Source organism: Heliangelus exortis, chromosome 21 (genome assembly GCF_036169615.1).
Source record: "Heliangelus exortis chromosome 21, bHelExo1.hap1, whole genome shotgun sequence".
NCBI lineage: Eukaryota > Metazoa > Chordata > Aves > Apodiformes > Trochilidae > Heliangelus > Heliangelus exortis.
The window spans coordinates 1,303,149-1,310,746 of NC_092442.1; positions in this window are offsets into that span (position 1 = coordinate 1,303,149).

The window sequence follows — 7,598 nt, forward strand, 5'->3', positions numbered from 1 at the left end:
GGTGGGGTGGGATCTGGCCCTCTTCCCACATGGTGCAGAAAGCTTGGCCTGATGTAAAGCTCCTTGGAACAGGTCTGGAGCACCTGGGTGCCAGAGCAAGCCCCAGAAGGTGGGATGGCATAGAGGAGCTCCATGACATCAGTGTGTTCACATATCTGGATGGCTGTGGCTTTGCTAAAAGAGTCCCCAAAATAGCCACTTTTAGAAACATGAAGGCTTCTCATGCTATTGCCCAACACACAACACAGATGTAATGGCAGCAGTCAGTACAGTCACACAATTGCCAGAAACAGTGTGAGTTATGGCAAAAAACCCATAAAAAACAAACAAAAAAAAAAATCCCAAAACATCTCTGAAGAAGGAAGGTGGCTGTGAGGGACTCGTTTTTGGGGCTGCCAAAACCATGGTAAGGTACTAGTCCAAAGTCAAGGCATTTGCAGAGCAGTCTGTGGTGGATAATGAAAAAAAACAAAACCCAGAGGTATTTCACTGCCTCTCACGGAGGGAAAATGGGATGAGGAATGAATGAAGGGTGGCTGCCAGGAGGGGTGTTCAAGCACTGATAAAAAAGCTGGAGCAGCCCTGTGACCCTGGGCAGGCAGGGGGGATGCACAGACAGCAGGAGAGGAGCAGACACCCTCTGGCACCCAGCTGCTTAATTAGAGGTGGGAGTTGGGTCATTTAGGGGAAGTGTGACTGCAGGAAAAGCTTGTGGTGGGAAGGAGCTCTTCCCTGGAGATGCCTGATAGAGGCTTAACAGATGTGAAGCCAGAAATGTAACTGCTCAAGATTTTCTACAAATCACAGATAAGAGCTGGTCGTTACGGAAAGCTCTGGACACTGTCAGGGTGACAAGAATGTGGGCCCCATGCTGCTAATTACAAGCTAATTGCTGGGCTGGGGGACCAGCAGGCACCAGAGATTGGCATTGCCTGAGCAGAGTTTATTTGGACCTCTACAAGGTCAGTTTGCTAAAATGTGAAACGATTGCTGGCGTGCCCAGCTGGGACTGTAAATTGAGAGTAAGAGGTATTAGCAAAACCTGGGACTTTTTCAAGGACACCCCAATAGTGCCCCAAAAGCCATTATTTCCTAGACCAAAATAATTCTCCCAGGGAAGAAGCTGTCAGAGGCAGATTGGACATGAAAGTGGAGGGGGAGAACCACTGCCCTGAGCAGTGCAGGTGGGAGGCAGGAGGAAGCCTGGCCAGCAGCTGGGGTAGAGGGAAGGAAGCAATATGAGGGCTGAAATATTTTTTCTGTTTCACTGCCACATAGAGCAGTCTTCCCCTCTTCCACATCTTTTTTCTGCTGGTTTGACCACGCATTTTGGAGAGGTCACGTTGAGCAGCCAGAGTCAGATGATGGAGTGGTCACCAGACAGGGAAAGAGACCTTTGTGGCATCCCTTGGGACCATGGGACAATGGCAGCTGGTGAAGACCTTAGCAAGGGTCAGTCCTTAGACCCAGGAGAGCAGCCAGTCTCCTAGCTGGGTTGCTCCATCCCAGCAGGGAGCTGGGATCAGAAAAGGAGGCTGTTGGCTCAAACTCTTGTCCACCTTGGGAGAGCCTCTGTGGGCAGACAGAGGGGCTTTCACTCTCACAGGTTGTTACTGAGCAGTGAAATGGTGCAAATCAGTTTCTCAAGATGCCTGAAAATTGGACACAACCCTGCTAGAAGCTGTAGGTGCAGCAATAAAATACTCAGGTATTCATCAGACAGATGCCTCCATCTGTCCTGCCATCTCCTGTGAAGAGCAGGCAGGAGACATCTCCTCCTGCATGCAGAAGGTTTTCTGCCAAGAGCCTAAGATGGTTTGAAACCCAAGGTTATACCCATGGGCTGGAGATGCTGGAGCACTCCAGGGAGGGTGGTTAAAGCCTGCACATGGTGGAAGGGGAAGCAAAAAAAAAAATCATTGAGCTATGGCTGGCAAGTGGCAGTAAGAAGGCTTTGAAAATTTACATTTAGGGTGATCAAACCAAGTCAACCTCCAGTCTCAGCCCTGCACAAAACAAATGGAGTCAGACTGTAACAAGCAAATCCATAAGAATTCAATATATGACTCCGGTCCACAGGGTTAACCACCCAGGTCAATCCTGGGGGGTTAAGAAATGAATATCTGTATCACAGGAGGCTGTGCAACCAGAGACCAAAGGCCTGGATAGTTTACAGCCTCAAGCTGGAAATGAGCTGCTGGAAAAGTCCCTAAAATAGTGACACTGCCATTGAAGTCTTGGAAAGAAAGGACAATTCCAAGGGCTTGGAGACCTGGCAGGAGCCAGGGTTGGATGGGCCAGGGAGGGGTTTGTGCACCCAGATGTGGTGTCCACTCATAGAGACCTCTGGTCTCCCAGGCTAAGGAATGAAATGCAGGATGTGAGGTCTGGTTTATCCTGCTCACTTTGAGAAGCCTGGGAGGTGACATGATAATTTTTATGGTATTTCCACATGAAGATGTTCCTTGGTGGGAGAGGCTTTGGGGAGTGTTGGCAAATGCATGGATTATAATCCACTGGCTGGAAACCTAATTTAGACAAATCCAGACTCAAACCAAGCTGCTGTGTTCCTGTCCTCAAGAGTGACCAGGCACTGGAGGAGATTTTTGGATGCTGGGAGGGTTCAGCACTGCCTGGAGTTTTGGTGCAGCAGCCCAATGTCTTCTTGCATTCCAGGCTTTGGGTCAGCTCGAAGGAGGAACTTTTGCTGTCAAATCATGGTGCTCACCCCACTGCTTCGTGGTCCTTGTGAGGCACTGGTTGGTGTGTTCATGGTGTGCAGAGCTTCTGCCAAAGGAGGTTTCTGATCAACCTCAGGGCTCCAGGCAGCATCAGGGTGGAAGTCATGGGGAGAGTGTTGGGATCAAACTGGGGAATCTGGGATGATGTTTCAGCTTCCAGAGCTGGGAGGACACTTACTGTGACCCACAAGAGGAGGGGACACAGGTTGTCATCTCTCTGCTGTCGTGGCTGAGGTGCAAGGCAGTGCAGGCAGAGGAGCCAAAGGGGGCAGGATCTGGTGCCTGTGTTGGGAACTGGATGAGGATGGAAGTGCCTGGGCCAGGCAGTGCAAACCAGAGGAGGGGAGGGATGCTGCAGTGCTCACAAACCACAGCAGCTCCAGAGCACTGAGGGCCACTCCAGGATGTCCAGCAAGGCCCTGCATGGAGGAGATTTCCAGAGCAGAGCAAGTGCCCTCTTGTGTCCCCTTCCTCAGGCTTCTGAGGGGGGACAGAGCAGGGAAAGGTCCCTAGGGCACGGGGTACCCAAGTGAGCAGAGGGGCAGGAGAATGGGGCCAGGTACAGATCCAGCAGCAAAGCCAAAGTTACCCCAGAGGACCATGAAAACAGGATGGTAGTGGACATTGGAATGATGTAGGAGATGGACATTGGAATGATGTAAGAGAGGGACAGTGTGGAGGAATGGAGGATGCCACGTGGTAGAGATGTCTAAATACTGCACATGCTAATGTAGACAGGCAGCAGGTGAGGCTGGGGAGAGGATACATGGAATTTAATGTCAGAGGGAAGCCCCTCTATGCTCCTGCCCCATGGCTGTAGGGACAGAACCTCTGGGGTACCACTGTGCAGCCACCTGGCTACTGGAAAAAATGGCTTGAGTGTCCTGGCACCCACTCAGGAGGGAGTGAGACATGGAAAGAGCTGCTGATGAGAAACCAGATCCCAAAATGGGGTCAGAGCCTCACACCTGAGCCCTATTAGGCACTGTTGTTAGGCTCACAGCACTGGTTGGCACCAAATCAGCCCAGCACTGGGTCAGTGGGATCTTTTTCCAGCCTCCCTTGAGGCTGGGACCTGATGAGCCTCAGCTGCCAGGTTGTGGCCCTCGGGCAGCATTGGAGGGGCTGGCAGTGGGACTGAGTCTGCAGAGGTTCATCCCTCCAGCCAGACTGGATGGTGGTCTCAGGAGATGTGTTTTGGGGGAGCTCTCCTTTCTCCAGTGCTGCCCAGGGACTGGAAAGGGCTCCTGGGGTGGTGGTGGTGGCATCTGTGGCAACAACTTGCTGGTGTGTCTGCAGGCTCCTGCTGTGGCTGTGACCTGGCTGAGTGGGGCTGGGACACCCTGACCTGCTGCTTGGCCTGGGATGGGCCTGGGGGGATCTGAGTGACCACCCTGCCCAGACATCCCTGCACAAAAAATGCTGCTCTGGGCTCCATCCCCTTGTCCTCCCGGGGGAGCCAGCTCCACAGCTCCCATTCATCCCTGCTGAGGCCCTGGGAGAGGTGTCCACTGCCCACTCTATCTCACTGTCTGGGAATTTCTCCTGAGACTTTGCCTGCATTTTGCTGTCCTTATTTGCACCTCTTTAGGCTCATTTATACCCTTGCATCCTTTCCTCTTCTCCTTCATGCATTTCCTTACCTCCACCAGCTGCTCCCCAGGCCTCTCTTGCCCCTAAACCCTTTTTGGAGGCACTGGGGCCATTGTCCCACACCAGTGGGCAGGACTGTCACCTCTCTGCTCCTCCAGAGCCAGTCTCTGAACCCACAGAACAGTCTCCATACCCAGCCAGCTTCCCTCTGCCCTGCTGCAAGCTGCCCACCAGCTCTCCCCACCCTGCCAGCCCCCACCTGGCCTGGCCCTGCTCGTAGCCCCTGCTTTTGAGGCTGCTTTTTGCTTTTTCTCTCTTTCTGAGATAAGGAGCCAGATGATGGGTACCAGGAGAGGTGTAGCCTGCACATGGCTGCCTGCTGCTCATCTTCCCTGGAGCTCCAGGGTAATGCAGCACATCTGGATTCCTTGTATCCAGCCCCTGTCTGATGTGCCACATCTGGATTTCTTGCATACAATCCCTATCTAACAGGCTGTGTCTGGCTTCCCAGCGTGTGATTCCTAGATAACAAGTTACTCCTGGATTTCCTACATGTGATTCTTGGATAACATGGCATATCTGGATTCCTTACATTCAATTCCTGGACAATATGGCCCATACGCTCTCTGGCCAAGGCTGGGGATTTTTTTTTATTATTATTTTTTTCTTTTTTTCTGGAGAAAATGAAGCTTTGACCTGAATTGCTGGCTGCCTCACAAAATCTCCCTTCTACCTCCGCTTTGGCTGCCCTTGGCTGGGAGCCTGGCTTGAAAACAAAGATCCTATCATCTCCCCCCTCGCCCTGGGCTTTGGGATTGCTGGCGGTGGACACGCTGCCCCTCGCCAATCAGTGCTTACAATAATATTTTTCTCTAGGATTGAGCTTGGAATAACTTTGTTTTGACATAATCTGAACTAATGTCTCCCCGGCAATGACAGTAAACACTCGACAATAAGTTCCAGGGCAGCCCTAAAGCTCTGCAGAAGGGGCTCCAGGGCTGAACATGAGGGAAAGAGCCTGGGGGGGGGACAGCCCCAGGGAAAGACCTGGTGGTATCAGGGTGGATCGTAGCCCCAGAGCTCTCTCTGCACCCTTTTCCCTCCAGCCACATCCCTCACTTGCTCTGCTGAGGAGAATGGAAAATGCAGCCTGGGACCATGGCTAATCAGTTCCTCAGGCACGAGGAGTTATTGTGTCTGCACCAGTGGCAGCTCCAATTTAAACACTGTCACTGCACTATTAATGGTCCTGGCACTCACTGACTTGAGCTCAGGCTGGGACCTGGGAGCAAAAAAAATGTTTGTGCAGCCCAGAAAGAGCTGCAGAGAAAACTGTCTTGGGCTGGCCGGGCTCTGCCTTCTCCTGGTGCCGTCCCCATCACCTGGTGTGCTGGTTCTGCCACTGCACACCACAGCAAGGCATGATTCCTCCCTTTCCCATCCTTTCCTGGAGAGGATCCCAGGAAGGGGGTCAAATAGCACCCAACAGACCAGCCACACAGCCACACAGCATCCCCTGTGCTCACTGCTGGGCCCAACAGGGGAGATGGTCCTGGGGGGAGATGGCCCAGGGACAGGGGCTTGGATTCTGGGGGCTGCCATCAAATAGGAGCCCCTGGAATGTTCCTGGAGGGAGGACATGAGGGCAAGAGGTGGTGGGGAGAGGCTCCTTTCCAGGATCCTGTTCCTGTCCCCATGTCAGCCAGCCCCAGGGACGTGCTCTGCCCTGGGCTCCCTTTAGGGTAGCACCTGCTCTGCAAGACCTGGGCATGGACCAGAACCAGTGAGGAGCTGCCCATCTGCCTTTGAGCTCTCCACCTGCTCTCTTAAGCTCATCCTGATTTGTTTTACAAGCCAGCAAAGTCTTTCCAAACCCCCCAGGTGGGTCTGTCACCCTCCCGTGCCTGAAGAGCTCTGTGTCCCCTTCTCTTATCGTGCACCCAGAGAGTGCAGGGGGAAACATTGGTTCACCTCCCCTTTTCAGCAATGCTTTTGATGTCATTAAGACCCTGACAGTGCTTTAAACCAGAGTCCTGATGGTGCCAGAGGTCTGGGTCATCCAGGGGAGCAGAACTTCTCTGCACAGAGGCAGTGCTGGCTCAGGACAGTGCCAACCTCTGTCTGTCCCCCATGGGGACCCAGGGGATAACCCTCTGCCATCCCTCTTCTTTGTGAGCCAAAGGTGCCTCCCTGTGGGCCTGCTCCTCACACCAGTGGGGAGATGCTCTGAGCATCTGAGCTCAGCATCTGATGCTCTGGTGCTCTGAGCATTTTGACTTCAAATCTCAGGTGACCCCAAGGAGATCTGTCCCTGCCTCAGCAGCATCCAGGCTCTGTGGGGAAAGGCAGGGCTGCAGATGGAAGGTGCAGCAGGGCAAGGAGAACGTCCTGCAGTTGCAGATGGCTTCCCAGAGATCTGCAGCCTCACCCCTGTTTCTTGCTGGATGAGGGGTTCCACAGAAGAGGAACAGGAGTGTCACCCCTGTCTGCAGACTCAGCACTGAAGCGTGACATTTATAGATGAGTTCTGAACATCTCCTGGGGGATGGGAACTGCATATATATATGATATATTTATGTATTTATTGACGGATGAAACCTACTGGGGTAGGGGAAAAGAGCTGTGTCTGGGAGACTCCTGAAAGCCCCAGACAACTGGAAGATGCATGGATGTGTCTGATGTGACAGTGCCAAGTCTGCCCTGGTCTGCATGTTTCCTGCAAAAAAAAAAAAAAAAAAGCAGAGAGTTCCTCAGGGAGGTTGCAAAAGGGACAGAAGGGACAATTAACAGCTGCAGACCCATAGGATGCTCCAACTGCTCAGGGCAGAGGTCAGGGAGTTAAAGAGCAATGTCCCTGCTTTGCAGAAAGGAGTTTTTCACTGGTGGAGTTGCAGCAATTGGCTTGTCTGAGCACTTGTTTCAGAGAGGAAAAGCAGAGGACAGGCAGGTGGTGACAGTCTGGCCACAGAGCAGGTGCTGAGGTGCAAGGGGATGGTGGGCTCCCAGAAAAATGTAGGACCTGTCTGGGTGGCCTTATTCATCCTTGTGTCTTTTCTTTCTTCTTTTGTCATGTTTCAGGAATCCTTTCATCCGTCTGTTTGTTTTTCTTTCCCTCTCCTTGCAGATGTTCAGTAATTCTTTGAACACATCAGAGGGGTTTGTGTATCCCTGTGTCTGAGCTGTCCTCTGGATTGCCCTGAGAAGGGAACATGGAGCATGTTGCCTGAGCTCTTGTCTAAAGGCAGCCTGGCAAACACTTGCTGG